The sequence below is a fragment of the Perca flavescens genome, chromosome 17 (assembly GCF_004354835.1).
Source record: "Perca flavescens isolate YP-PL-M2 chromosome 17, PFLA_1.0, whole genome shotgun sequence".
NCBI classification, from domain to species: domain Eukaryota; kingdom Metazoa; phylum Chordata; class Actinopteri; order Perciformes; family Percidae; genus Perca; species Perca flavescens.
This window is the reverse complement of record NC_041347.1, coordinates 1,737,895-1,754,137: the sequence shown is the minus strand read 5'-3', so window position 1 is coordinate 1,754,137 and position 16,243 is coordinate 1,737,895. Positions and strand designations below refer to the sequence as shown.

Here is a 16,243-nt window from a genome sequence, read left to right as displayed (position 1 = left end):
AGCAGTCTGAGCTAGTCTCTGCTGTAGTTAGGTGTGTTCAGCAGTCTGAGCTAGTGTCTCCTGTAGTTAGGTGTGTTCAGCAGTCTGAGCTAGTGTCTCCTGTAGTTAGGTGTGTTCAGCAGTCTGAGCTAATGTCTCCTTTAGTTAGGTGTGTTCAGCAGTCTGAGCTAGTGTCTCCTGTAGTTAGGTGTGTTCAGCAGTCTGAGCTAGTGTCTCCTGTAGTTAGGTGTGTTCAGCAGTCTGAGCTAGTGTCTCCTGTAGTTAGGTGTGTTCAGCAGTCTGAGCTAATGTCTCCTGTAGTTAGGTGTGTTCAGCAGTCTGAGCTAGTGTCTCCTGTAGTTAGGTGTGTTCAGCAGTCTGAGCTAATGTCTCCTGTAGTTAGGTGTGTTCAGCAGTCTGAGCTAATGTCTCCTGTAGTTAGGTGTGTTCAGCAGTCTGAGCTAGTGTCTCCTGTAGTTAGGTGTGTTCAGCAGTCTGAGCTAATGTCTCCTGTAGTTAGGTGTGTTCAGCAGTCTGAGCTAATGTCTCCTGTAGTTAGGTGTGTTCAGCAGTCTGAGCTAGTGTCTCCTGTAGTTAGGTGTGTTCAGCAGTCTGAGCTAGTGTCTCCTGTAGTTAGGTGTGTTCAGCAGTCTGAGCTAGTGTCACAGGACCTTCTTCCTGTATTTACTTTCTTGCTCCCGCCCCCAGACATATCCGACCAATAAGAGGGCTGGACGTTCTTGCCTGATTTGTAATGACGCATTTTGGTACGCTTGGATTTTTTCCAGGTGTGAAACCAAACCAAACCAAACCGACCAAGGGCAAATCGCTCCAAGTTCACTAACTCGCCAACTGATTCGGACCAAAGCAAACAAACTACAGGTGTGAAAACGCCCCAAGTCTCTGTGTTTTCTTTGTCTGTTGTTAGGTCATTGTGTATTTCTGTGTTGGATTCTGTGTGGTAGTCTACCCGTTTTGTCTCAGTTGTCCTGTTTCCTGTGATTCATGTTTTTTAACTGCTACCACATTTTGGATGACCTTGCCTACTGTTTTCTGGACACCTTTTGTTAGTATGAATTTTCATTTATTAAATGTTCAACCTCATTACATTTCCTGGTTGTCTCTGCATTTGGGTCCTACAGTTCTCTGGACTCCCGTGACACGACGGGCAGACAACACAAACTTTTAAAATGATGAAATTGCCAGACAGGTCTGTTTTTGGCTAATCCATCAAATACCTGACATATCAATGTACTTCATCACACTGATGCAACAATCATGTAGAAATGCAATGTTGTCAATAAGACATCCCTGCTCAATCATCTGCAACATTGTTAAATGAAAAGCTACAATAGCACACACACACTACATGATGGTATGGCATTAGTGTGACACATTTATATTGTCTCATGTATATTGTCTACCCTTAGTGGAGTTACATGTTTTGTGTGTTAATCCTCTTTGTTACTGAATGCTCACAAAGGTCGACAGAAAATCTTGGCAAAATTACAAAATACCTTCTGATTTAACACCACGGTAATTTCCTATCTGTGACAAAAAGTTTGCATAATGTTTTAGCTACAAAAAACAGACTGTATCTCAACTCTTTTTTACCAATGTTGTTATACCAATATTTAATTTTTCCAGACTTTAATGAGATCTAAAGATCAAAATGGTCCTAAACTGGAATAAAAAAAACAACTTTAAAACATACAGTTTATGTTTGGCCTTTTGGCTCTTTGTCTGCCACGTAACAGAAGCCAGCAAACATTCTGACTTTGAATAGCGTTGACTCAGTGGCCTGCACCAACCTGTGTAAATATACCGCAGCACTGAAATGAAAGCCGAAATGACATCCTCAGTTTTTCATACCTGCCTTGATTTGTGAACTCAGAACCTAAATATCTCTCCACTGCCAGTTTTCAAAACTGTTTTCAAAAGGTATTACCAAAGCTGAATTTTTCCATTTCATATTACACTGTGAAACGTCTCTGCTCATTTGAGGTGACGCTGTTATGAGTGATGCTGGTTTACAGTGCAGCTTCGGGCAGGGGAAATCTTTACCATACTCTATTTGACATGATTACAGAAGACACTATTAAGATGGAGATACAATATATAATTGAAAATGACCTATTTTTCAAAGGATAATTTTCCTGAAGCAGCCGTTCCTACAGTAGCTGGCTGAGAATATGGTAAAGCTCGCCTGCTAAGAGTGTGATACACCACAGAGAAAATCTGATCTTGGCTAAATGTATGAGGAAAAAAAAAAAAAAAAGAGGACAGCCAGTGATGAGTCCATTCCTCCTCTCTGTTCAGTGCAGAGTGAGAAAAAACATTGTTGTGCAGCAGTTAAAGACTGCATCGGAGGCTTGGCTGCACTAAACTCCACAGCACAGTATCCTGCATGATTCATCAAAACGTTAGGTGAAGTAAGCTAAAGGACATTGGGTGGGGCAGAAAGGAAAGGCTTCTGATAAAAGTGGCCTTGGTGCTCCCTGGGTAGGTTTTCAGAAAAGATGGGATGGTACGAATGATTCAGTTGGAGACAACTTCGTGCAGCACGCATTCTGCACAGGAAGTAAAGGATTAACTCCTCCGCTCCTTTTACAAAAGGGAAAATAAATCACTGTCTCTCATTCAGTGGAAATAGACAGAAGTCCCCAAGGCCTGCTGATCTCCAGCCAATGATAGGACAATTTCTCTTTCTCATTCTCCTGCTCCTAGTATAACCCTCCCTTGTTCCCCACTTAGTCTCTCCACCTCACTTCTTACTCTCTGTTTTTCCGGGCTGTGTCCACCTGTCTGTCTCTACTCCTTCATTTGTCACTTTTTGCTGTTATCGCATCCTTACTCGTTCTTTTTTTTTTCAATTCCAGTTCTCTTTTTGTCTCCCACCCTCCAACTCCTCTCAACTGCCTTCCTCTCTTATGTGTTTAGCATTCAAGGCCTCTCACTGCCGCATCACAGGCCTGTTTGTTTCACCGAGCTGCAAAGAGAGAGAAAAACAAGATGCGATTCCTCAGGCACAAAGTAAAATTTCTATATGGCTTCTCACTGCGGAGCATAATGCATCTGCATAGATGCGTAGCCACATACGCACAGATGCGCAACATTCGCGTCTTTGCATACACACGCAAACGCAACGTGTAGCAAGGATGCATATATAAATATTCCCACAGTTAAAGACACACGCAGACATGCATGTATGCTTTCAGATTTATACCCCCACCGACACACTTAAGACGACACACATGCACAAACCACCCACTGTTCATTATGAAGCTCAACATGAACTAATAAAACCTTAATACCCATCCAACGTTAATGTCCGTCACCATTTTGACTTTGACTCTTAAATGCAGTTCAATGGCCATACAATTAACCTCCGGTCGTTCGCATGTCAAATATGGAGGGAAGATTTCCTCAATCTGTGCCCCCCTCCCCACGGAGTCGCAGGTCAACGAGCTAATGGAGAGTCCTTGGCCTGCTCGTGTTGGAGTTAAGTACTTTAAATCCTCCATAGCTTATGAGAACACTGTGCACTAACATATTCCAATTAGAAGCAAATTATCAAGATATTAAGCATTCATATTCGTAAAGCAGCATGTTTACTGTATCGGGACAAACTGGGTCATGTTTGGTTGTCTTAGATGCCTGTGCTGACATAGAGGATTCGGTTACTGTGCGGCCGCCCCCCCCCGCCTCCCGGCTCTATTCTGCTGCAAACGTGTCCCTTGATGGAGTCTTAACCTTAGGGGCGGCAGACGCATACACACATTTAAACACACCCTCGCACCAAAAAAGCACAAACACATCCACGTACAAATCAAAACAAACAAACACACGCCCACACAAAGCAGGGTGGTTGTAATTAAAAAAGCAGTGGAGCTCTGTGGAGCAGAGAGAGGCTATCTGAGGAGAGAGGGAGGTGGGAATACTCCACCCGTGCTGCCTAAAGGCTTCCACTAATTACCTGTCAATGACAAGGAAGAGGGAGATCTAAAGTGGTAAATATTGTCCCAAACTGTCATCCTCAGTGAACCATACACTCTGCAATTCAGTTCAAGGATAATGCCCACTGACTTGGGAAATAGAATAAGGTGCCATATGTTTGTGTAATTTAGGAATAATTAGTTCTGAATCCGTTCCAAACAAAGTGACACTGTGGTATTCAACGGTGTGATACCAACTAAAGGTCAGCCAGCAGACACGCAGTAATCAGGCAAGATGCTAATAAACTATGGTTTTTTCTTCTTCATTTTAATTGCAGATTTAAAGTTTTTGGGGGGGGATGTGAAGCAGACAAATAATTTAATTTGTTGATGTATAAAAAAAAAAGTAGTAACCTTTAAAATATGTTGACTGAGTTCATAACTGATGTATACATATCAATGACTTCAAAGCCAACTGACAAATGCCTGCCAAGTCTTATATTTCATGATTGTAATGAACGATGTGGAGGCTCCGTGGCAGGTAATCTCTATAAACAGATATCTGCATATGGATGCAGAATCTTTTCTGTGATTGGCGGAAACCCATCGGCTATTGCCTGATGACAATGAAGCTTTTTTTATGCATCTGCATCCATTTGCAGATAGCCGTCTGCATATTAATAGGAATTGCGTATCAAGTTGCTAATCGGACCCGGTGCATGGAAAAGGAAGTCTTGGCCTGTAATAGGATTCCAATATCTGAAATTGGAGAATCATGGAATGTACATGGGAGGTATTATCTTGTTTATACTGTCGTCACTTGGCAACAAAATGCCATATGTAATTAAATTCAAAATACCAGTTGTTAAAGGGATACGCCACTGTTTGTTGAAATAGGGCTTATCACGGTCTCCCCTAGCTGTAGATAGGTGGGCCAACGCATTTTTTTGTGCATGCATTTTTTTAGTCCGGTGGAACACCGGCAGCGCCGCCGCTAGTTAGCTTTGCATAGTGAATGGAATCCTATGTTGCCGGTTAGCATGTTGTAAGTAAAAGTGAGCCAACAAAAGACAAAAAAAACAACCTAATTACTTGCACTGAGACAAAAAATGCATGGGCCCACCTATCTACAGCCAGGGTAAATTTTACTAATTTAAAGTGCTCATATTATGCTCATTTTTAGGTTCATAATTGTATTTAGAGGTTGTACCAGAATAGGTTTATGTGGTTGAATTTTCAAAAAACAATGTGTACTGCACATTGCTGCAGCTCCTCTTTTCACCCTGTGTGTTGAGCTCTCTGTTTTAGCTACAGAGTGAGACATCTCACTTCTGTTCCATCTTTGTTGGGAGTTGCACATGCGCAGTAGCTAGGTAAGGACTACTAGCCAGTCAGAAGGAGAGTATGAGGGCGTGCCACGCTAGCAGCTAGGCGAGCATTATAACGTGTGTTACAAAGTGACGCACGTTCGTCACATAAGTAAAGGCTGGACTACAATAGAGCTGTTTGGAGCAGTTGGTGAACAGTGTTTTCTGTTGGAGATGGTAAGTCCCTTTGGGGTGGACCTTGGGCTTTTTCACTTTGTAAACCTATAACGTGCACAAAAAAAGATATATAACACAATAAAGGAAAGGGGAAAAGCCAAAAAGCATAATATGAGCACTTTAACTATTTTATCTCGCCATTCTGTTGTAAATATCGTTAAATATAGTTTCTATACCTCAGAATTATTTCCACTTGCTTTGGGAACCAATGTGTTGTTTTGAATACTCTAATAAAACCCTTGCAATTGCACCATAAATACCCTGTGACAACTGTCAATCACCTAAATATACACAACCTAGCGTTGAAAACATCACCTAGCCTGACCTTTTTTTAAGCTCAAGCACACAAGAAAAGGTTTGAGTGTGACATTTCTTTTTTTTTTTTATCTGTGTCAAATATTTGTTCACAAATTCTTTCGACTTTCTACTCTGTGTGAGGACAAGAAGGCATACGGTTTTTGATGGTGACTTTTTTTGGAAACGTTCAATAAGCAAAGCATTCGCTAAGTCAGATGATTCCCTACCAATTAGGTTTTAGGCAGACCTTTGAAACAGTGTGTGCTAGATAAGAAGGAGGTCTGCTATCAAATTGAGTCAGTGACTACAGAACAATGTTTGTTCATTTACATTTACTACATTTGTGCAATGTTGTTATATTAATATGTGGGTGAGATGCTCGTTACACAAAAATGTAAAAATAGAATCTTACCGGGAATCTGAGAAACATCGGATACCTCTCGTATTTGTTTGAGGTTACAAAACATGTAAAATGTCAAGTATGACACTGTAATTACTCTACTTAACCCAGTTAAATGGAACATCAGGTTAGCATTTAAATATTTTAGTATATTATAATATTCAGGCATGATTTGAGCATGCACACATGTCTTACTCAGATACATTCATAGCAAGAGGATAATGATTGAACTACAATCTGACACCGATTGCTTTCTTAATGACACTTGCTTTTGTGTGATCAGGAACAGACGCACAGAAAAGGATCTTTTTAGGCATGGTAGCGGCATGGCATGGCTATCGGATGAACTGCTTTGATATTTGGTACGGGCATCCATCCTTGTCATGACAATCAACCCTTATATATCCATGACGTTCCACTTCCTGGATTGCTCCGGTGCTGCCGGAAATTCCGGCGGATGTCACTCTTTACAGCTGGATGTCCGTTACCTTCCGCTTTCTTTGCGTTGTAATTCTAAACTCTGGTGGATTTGTGAGGACTATGGTTAACTGCTCCTCAGATCTCTGCAGGGTAAATCCAGACAGCTAGTTAGACTATCTGTCCAATCTGAGTTTTCTGTTGCAAGACTAAAACAACTTTTGAAGGTATACATGTTCCACCAAGACAAGTTCCTTCCCGAGGCTATTTTGCAGAGGCACTGTTGCTCCGTCCGGCACTTAGCGTCGCCAAAGACGATTGCGATTGGTTTAAAGAAATGCCAATAAACCATAGCACATTTATCCCATCCCAGAATGCTGTGTGGACTAGCCAGAGCCTCCTCCGCAGTGTTGTGGAGGAAGGTCTGGCAATGCGAGACTAACCCTCATGTAACTTTGGTAATTCCCTGACTTTTTAATCTAGTTCCACCAGCAGGTCAGGTACTATAAAATATCTAAACATCTATTTAATGGATTGGCACAAGCGCTTAAAACACTTTTCACTTTTTCACATTCACGGCCCTTAGAGGATGAATCCTTATGACTTTGGTGACTTTCCCTCTAGCGACACCATGAAGTCGACGTGTGATTTTGAGTTAAATGTCTCAGCAATCATTGGATGGATTGCCATGAAATTGGTCCAGATGTTAATTATACCCTCAGGCTGAATTGCAATAACACTGGTGATCAATTAAATGTTCATCTTGCACCATCGTCAGATCAAAATTTGAAAGTATTTGGTTCAATACTTTGGTTTATGATGAAACACTTAGTGAACATTCCTATCATCCACAGCTATACTCTGTGTATGGGCTAATTGGTTTTGCTAAAGCTATTATGTTAATGCTAACACCAAATTAAAATGGTAAACATGGTAAACATTTTACCTGCTAAACATCAACATGTTCACATTGTCCTTGTAGGCATGCTGGCATACTGAGATAACAATTTAAATTATAGCTTCAATATGCCTGAAAACTGGCAAACCCACTACAAATAGGAGAAAGCCTCCTTTCCCATTGCCAGGAGATGAGAGTATCCTTTCTCTGTTTTAGTTTTTTCTGGTGCGTCATCTTCGACATCACGAAACAAACTGTAAAAACGGGGATAGTGGCATGGACGCCAGTGAAAATCTTACGGCGATTACTTCCTTATCTGTTACTTATTCTGTCGCTCTTTTTAAAACACTGTGCCGACTAATTTAGAATGTTGTTTGAGCGCTGCTTGCATGGAGACGGACCAAATCTGTGGCTGAGACAATTAAGAGTAACAGAAGGTACCGAGAAAGACGACAAGCTGTGGGGAAAATGAGTGTGTTCACCAGGGTGTCATGTTTCCAATACGGCCGATCGGAGCTGGAGCAGATAAATACCCTTGACTACCACAGAGTCAATTTTCCCGGGCAGGGTGCGATTTGTGAAGAAAGCAGAGGGGTTGTTGTTGATCATGCACAACAAAACAAAACATGCAAGAATTACATCCCCCTTTTAATACCATGGATAGTGCCACTCTGCCAGCCATGCCAAAACACTTATCTATGAACTTCAATTTCCAATGGAAAATAATCTCAAAATGAACATAAAACAGCGGAGATCACAATACGGCAAAAACAAAATACTTTCTTTGGGAGTGTTTTAATCCAAATCTGATCTTTTTCCTAAACTTAACTAGTCGTTTTGATGCCTAATCTTAACTGTCAGCGCCAATGACGCCCACTTTTTCTTGCTTAAAGGGATACTTCACAGATTTAGCATTAAGCTTTGCATCAGCAAAAACACGCTAGTATTTTTGAATGACCGTGCTTCCCTCCCTCATGTCCCTCTGAGACTGAGATTTCTCTGTATTGTGGGTCTGGAAAAAAAGCCGTTGTTTTCCGTCATCAGAGGCATTTGTGCCCAGAGGCAATGCACTACAGCCAGTAGTAGGAGCTACTTCCGCGTGTTTTCAACCCGCCCATAGTGGGTTGGACTGTTGTCTTTCTCCGAGTATTGGCGAAGCAAAACGAGCGTCAGCCATCTTGAATCTTTGCTAAAAGGGAGCTCCGTTCTTTTTTTGTTCTCTTCATACATCCATGGTCTTTTCAGCAGAAAACCTTTACAACAATTATGTGCATTCAAACTACCGCAAATGTGTACCACCGGGACACATTGGTACAGATCGGAGAATATGCAGGAAACTTTATTACAGACGGAATACTAGACACACTATGCAAGCTTCGCCCGCCTGCCACGGAGACCAGCGGTGTTGCTCGATGCCTCTGGCCGGTAAGGGGACATCATCAGCGGGGAACGTGTAACGAGTGCTGCTGGAAAGCTAACACTAGCCGGCCACCTGTGCAATCCATCCTGCTTGCAAGTGTCCGCTCATTAGACAACAAACTGGACTACATCCAACTTCAACGAAACTCCCAACGCAAGTTCAGAGACTGCTGTGTTTTTGTTGTTGTGGAAACATTGCTGAACAACAGTGTACCGGACTGCTCTGTCGCCGGGTAAGACTAGCTAGTGGAGGGAGGCTGTGTTAACACGGACTGCCTGGTGCAGAAATGTGGTGCTTGTATCCAACTAACTGCTAACCGCTGGTGGAATTTGTGACTGTTAAATGCCGACCATTCTACATTCCACACAAATTTACTTGTTTTTTTATCAGTGTTTACAGCCCACCGAGCGCTAATGCTAGTAGCTATGTGTTAGCTGAACTTATAATGTGCGTGCAAGAAATGTAGCTTCAGTAGTTTCGTATGTCGTTTATATAATGTCGTTTTGATATATTTTAAATAGAGAGCCACGGTGAAGACGTTGTTTCGTGTGGTGGAAATGACAATAAAACACACTTGAGCTGAGTTGACTGTGTCTGTAAACGGTAGGCGTGACTTGGGAGTAGACTCTAAAGCAGCGAAGCAAGTGCATTCTGGGATTTGGTGTCTTTCATCCACATGAGCCAAAAACACATTTTCTGGCTTTTCTCGGCCTAGAAGCCACCAATTTCTAAAAAGATTTCACATTTCTACTACATAAGTGACCCAATTTAAAGATATATTCATCTTTCCAATGGTGAAATACCCCTTTAACTCAACTCCCATGGCCCCCTGAAAGGACAGTCATCTGGCGGTGCCTGTAACCGGCTCGCAGTCACCTATTGGCAGCTGAACACCTGCCGCTGGTAGCCAGCGTCTCGGAGCTCTGAAGCTGCTAAATACAACCAGCAACTGCTGCTCAGATTTTATCGTTCTATGTTACTACTGTTCACGTTACAGTGCTTTATTTAGTTTAAAATACTTCTATTTAAGGTATATAATTAATATATGGTCTAGACTATTGGTGAAGTAGATGATATATAGAAATCCAACGCATACCCCCCAGCAAATCACACCCTGGTCCCAGGAATGAATGCCAATTGTAACCTTTCTCACGAAAGACAAAAGCCAGATGTTAGTGGGTGTTAGTGTTGTTTTTGACCAGTGGGAAAGGGGCTTTAAAGAGCTGCTAGTGTGGCTGTAGATTCTTCGTCTTGTTTTTAAATCATCAGCCTGAAGACAGCCAGTATTGGATCCCCTTCTTTTGTCACATAAGCTAGCGGACTACATTTGGCCGGCACCAACAGAGTGATCCTCCAACACCAGGTTGGTTCAGTATATTTGAATGTGTTTCCAGGGTGGAACATCTACGGTATGCTGCTTCAGTAGTTGAGAGACTAATAGGGCTAGTTAGGATTTCGTATTTTGGTTTTTGTTTGATGGCTTAATAGAGAGCGACAAGAAACATTTGGGAGAAAGAGGAGGACATGACACAGTCCAGACAGGACTCGTTACATCAGACCACTGGGATGCTCATCATATTGAAGCCCCTGAAGTTTCTCCCTTTGAATGTACAAGTATAACAGGGACAGTATTATATTTTGTATTATTATTAATGTTAAGCATAGAAAGGAAAAGATACAGTTTAGTTTCCTCTCTCTTTTGACTTTTCTCTGTAACAATCAGACAAACTGTATCTGTAAAAATACAGAAAATCAATCAGGAGACATAGGTTTGCAATAGAGTGCATTACCTAAGTTGCTGATGTTGTAAGGCTGTTTAATTACACCACTTTTAGGCAAGGTGTTGGCACAGCAGGGCCATATGCTGTGTGTCTTAGTCCAGTTGGACACAAATGGCTCGAAACGGTGCTGAGCTTCTACCAGAGTGAGACAGAGAGCAGAATGCTTAGCCAGTCAGTCAATTACATGAGGATGGAGTGGACAGCCAAGCCGAGTTTATGGAGAAGTCTGCAGGTTTTTAGGAGCTAGCCTATTAATCACTTTTAAAGCCCTTTTTAAAAGGTTTGTGTGCCACTGTTCTAGTTAATGACACTCGGGCCGACCACTGTTGACATAGACACTGGAAGTCAATAAAGACATGTGTGTCAACGTCACACAAGCTTATACGAGCTAACTGATTTGGTGCATATATAATTCAATGACAAATTATAATCTTGACAAATAACTTAACGGTCTATATTTTGGCCAACAAATAACAAAAATTTACAAAATGAATCATGATGATGTGCCAACGAGGATTATTCTTTTCTTTCTAACGGTTTGTATTTTTGTCGTTTCTCCACTGCTGGATAACAAGCGGTGGTGCTGTGTGTCTATTGCAGCCTTCGCAGTAAGCTGTTAAACTGAGTAGTGTTATACAGGCTGACTGATGAGTCATAGGGGGCTGTGGTGTGTGTGTGTGTATGTGTGTGCGTGTGCGTGTGCATGTGTGTGTGTGTGTGTGGGTGTGTGTGGGTGTGTGTGTGTGTATTTTTTGAGTTTGTACTCTGAACACACATGCCACCTTCCTGGTGGGAAAAAATATGCCAATGTTCACACAACAGCCCTTTTCCTAAATTCAGAATGGCTGATCCGACATGATATCTCCCACTACATCCCCTGCTGGGCTTGACATTAACTTGTCCTTTGGACAAGTACATTTACGTTTCACTTGTCCATGCACAAAAGTCACTTGTCCAGGTAAAGATTTTATAATTTTTGTTGTTGTTGTGTTTTGCTAATGCAGAATTCGAACAAACTGTTGAAAGCATCCAAACACTATCAACAGTAATACAATTCAGTTGAAACAGTAGAAACAAACGTGTCCCAAGAATAAATTTCCCCTTTAACAAGAAAAAAAGGATCGCCAGACTCCATAATCCAAAGAGGAAGTATTTACTGTGGCGGCTCAGTCACACTATAAGGGCTTGGAAATACTGTGACTTGCTAAAGTAGGCAAATGGCTAGTAGAACATAACATTTAATCAGAAGCAGAAGTATACAGGACCTGTATGCTTCATTTAAACACAGGGTGGTTTTGGTATTAATTGGATGCATCCTTTAGTAGGTGTATAAACATTACTTCATCCCCCAACTTAACACTGGCTTAGGCAGCCTGCTGTGAGACCCACAAGTATGAGATTCAATTCAGCTGAATGATGTGTGGTTTACTTATTGTCATGGCAACACTTACACTTGATGCTTTGAGCATTCGAATATAAGATGATATAAGGCCACAAGCCTTATGTGTTAGAAACATCCGAGTTGAGACACCTTCGGCTGCAACATCAACACTATTGTAAAGCAGTGGAACGAACTCATCAAGGTGGTGAAAAATAGGTACCAACCGAGAATGGAAACCTTTCAATCCTGACTTTCTTTACACATCGTTTGTAGAAAACTAGCAGAAAACCTTAATTCTGTCAGGATCAGCGGTATGAGTTCAACCTAGAAGGGCAATTGAAGATCGCAGACCTGTGCCAAGGCATGCCCTATCTTACAATGTTAATGCAGTGTGAATTATCACATTTAATTTTTCCAATTATTCCGACCACATAACGCCCTATCTTGCAATGTTAACGACAATGAAAAATAATTTGTGTATCTGGCCTGTGATTTGGATCAGCTCCAAAATGTAATGGGTTTTTCCTTGGCCCATGCTACATCGTTCCACTAAATTTCACAAAAATGGGGCCTGTAGATTTCCCGTAATCCTACTGACCGACGAACCAACAAACAAACTGACAACCTAAACAAAAACATAACCTCCTTGGCGGGGATTCTTTAGTCAAAAACATAGTGTTAATTAAAGAATCAACATTTAACGATCGGATATAGATGATTCTGGTAAACAAAGCACTTCTCGTCACATTAATCTCATGTATCAGGCAGACTGTAGCCTATAAAGCAGGGGAAACTCTGGGCTTCTTCTAATGAAGCTCAGCGCAAATTCTTTCAGGAAGACTTGTACTTACTGCAATCACCACTATCTCTCCCTAAATCTATTCAGCTGTTAAGAGGGGTTCACTCTCCAGTAAACCAATCAGAATTGGCCACGAAATTCATGATCCAATCACAGCATGACATCCTGCTTTAAATGTCTCTCTCCTTGCTATCAGCTGTCTTTTTAGGCTAACGTGCAACCCTCCTCCTCCCCTTCCACCTCCGGGCGTCGTCAACCAACGCAGCCTGAGTCCCTTTCCGGCAGACAGCTCCTTCGTTCGGCCTCCAGGTTCTCTCTCTGCTATCACCAGTGTCTAGGCTCCATCGGGGGGGAATATGTCTGTTTCTCTACCCCTTTAAATATTTTTAATGATGGAGTCTAATCCCCAAAGACTCTGTACATTCATGTACATTTCATATTATGCTTTTCTACAATAAATATTTGCATATCTGCAACGAAGTCTCTTATGATTGAAATACATTCAACTGTTGGTGGCACAGCTTGAGCCACATGCTCATCGCTCAGTTGACTCCTGACATTTGCATTATGCAATTAAATTGAAGCGTTGGGTAATAATAGTAATAATAAGGGAATTAGTGAGTGAGTTGTCGTGCATCTAAACTTAGCACAAAAGTGAGGAAATTTGTGTTTGGTAGATTATTTCTCTGTGGTAACAATGCTTTTTGGCAGAGAAGATTTGGCAAATTTTTCATGGGCGCAAGCCACATACTCAGCGCTGCTGCTCATCCCACAAATGCATGTTCCTTACAAATGGGGCACCATTTGAAAGGGAACTAAACAGGCTTTCCAACGGCATAAGATTTGTTGCCAAAAAGCGTTGTTACTACAGAGAAATAATTTACTAAACACAAATTTCCCAACTTTTTGTGTTAAGTTTATATGAAGCTAAAAGTTCCATCAGGAAGATCTTCATGCTTACTCTATATACTCTCAATCTACAACTCATTTAGCTGAGTGAGGACGTTCACACTTTCAACAGAAGCAAAGAATACCATCAAGCTACTGGCCTGAAAGCCATATTTGCATGTGGTGTTTGCATTACATGTAAAAAGTTTTAATACTAACTTTGTGAAATTCCAAAAGATAACTACTAACAGCTCAACAAATGAATATTTAAATTTAATAAAATGCAATATTGAACTTAGTAGTAAAAGTAGTCAAAAATGAAATTATAAAAGTGTATGAAAAGAGGGAAGAAAATGTCACATATGCAATTTTGATTATTTATCAACACACTGTCCCAACAATTACACAGCAGAAAATGGCCTGGATATGAATTCTTTGTGTGTGTCTGCTCGTCTGTGTGTGAGACAGAGCATGTGCTAGATTATCAGTAGTATCACAATGCCCTGTCAACGGTAGAAAGAGGGGTGTGCTCTCGAGTAGGGTGGCGCTCTTCATCCCCACAACTTTTGCAGAGGAGCAGGAGCTGTGGAAACTGGGCAGCTTTAGTGTGAGAGGGTGAAGCTCCCAGGGAGGACATGTTAAATGAGGTGGAAATAGTATTACACTTCTTAATCTCACTTCTTAATTTTTTTTCCTCAGAAAACTACCCAAATTTTGCAGGTCTCTCAAAGCAAGAGTGCTACCAAAAAAACTGGCTGTCCCTCCCTAATGAAATGCCAAAATGCAGCCAGTGGATTCATTCCAATGATACCTCTTTTTATTGTTTGTGCAGAATAATTCTGCAATAATATATCTTTAAAACATCGTCCTCTTAGGTCAATAGGTTTATATAATAGATAAGTCAAACTCCTTTTGAGTCTGATTGAAATTAAATGTGTGTAATCCTCTCGCTACCTACAAGCACTCCCCCAGACTCCTGCTGTGAATTGGGAACTTCATTTATGTGATGTTCTTGTCAACGTGCCTTGTTAAATCAAGATAAAAACGTAAAGGAGACACATTATGGCTTTAGCCTATTATGTTCTAACCTACTATTATTATGATTTCTCCCTGCCAGCTAGCCAGTGATACAGTAATGATCCCCCGTCTTAATGTAAGTCAGTAATGTATACATAATACCACTGCTTTGTACTGCTGATACAGGTAATGCAGTCAGGATATGAGTGATTGTCTGGAGAGGCAATTACACAGCACATCTTCATTTTTTACATAACATGATGGAAAGCCTCTAATATAGCAAATTAGCTTTCTTGCTCTAAGAACTGCAGAGACACAAGCATTCGTCTAACATCACTCAGAGAAAAAAAAAGTCATTACAGGCAGCATTAATGCATGCAAAGTTAAACTTCGGAGAGGTGAATACAAGATAGGAGTTTTCTTTCTTACATGTAAATCTGCTGCTTTAGGAGAAGCACTCTTCCTTGAGATTAGGCAATGATTAGACGCCTTGGAGTCAAGTTCCAAAATTATCTTTTTGCTCTTTCTGCCAATGGCTGGCAAACTGAAAAACATTACCGGCCAAAATGTTTATCAACCGGCCATAAATCAGCATTGAAGATATGATGTCATTAAAGTGCCCATATTCATAATGACTTTTTCTGGGATTCGGGCTGTTGTTTTGTGTCTCCGGTGCTTCCACACGCATACAAACTTTGAAAAAAAAACAAACAAACATCCATGTTGTTTTGAGTGAGCTAAGGGTTTCTGAATGTGTCCTGCCTTCAGTCTCCGGGTGAGCTGGTCAAAATCGTAAGCATAACCACAGCAAAGTGGACAGTGAGAGTCAATCAAAGAATTGCGATACAATTATTGACAGTCATATGTTGCAAGGCGCCACCACTGTGCAGATGCAAAACAAAATGTGGCCAATCAACTTGTGTGTTGTAGTGAAGTAGGCCTACAAGTTTTTCAGCAAACCGCCAATGGCAACTGTACTAATTTTTTTTATTCAACAATGTAGATTTTTACTAGTGTTTGGCGGGTACTAATTTTGGACCCTGCTTGGAGTGCACCACGCGTCACCACTACATCCATATTTACAGTTTGTGAAAAGCCAAATGCACCGTACTGGGAGTTTCATGTTCGAGTATGAAACTCAAGGACACAGTGCCAAGACTCGGGGTTATGCCCAACAGCCCAGCTTTTACACACTTTAACTTGACAGTGTAGAGAAACCTGTCAAAACTATGAAAAACATGTTTTCTCTACATTTGCCTCACAAGTCCATGTGGAAATTGTCAAGTGTTGATTTTGAGCAAAGTTGTGGAGCGGCCTCTAAAACTGTAATATTGTCCTCCCCACGATACAGCTGACTTAGCTCGCTTCCAGAAACACACACTTACATACAGTATTTGCACACATTCTACACATAGCCTGAAGCTAAAACTAAAGGCTGTAATTGCTGACAAAACCGCAGAGACCTGACACCGTCTCACCACCGAAGA

General features: G+C 41.2%; 1 protein-coding gene across 1 annotated transcript in view; it reads right to left on the bottom strand.

The window, feature by feature from the left end:
- The window catches only part of adgra1b (adhesion G protein-coupled receptor A1b), a 223,123-nt gene that overhangs the window by 125,689 nt on the left and 81,191 nt on the right, over positions 1-16,243 (bottom strand).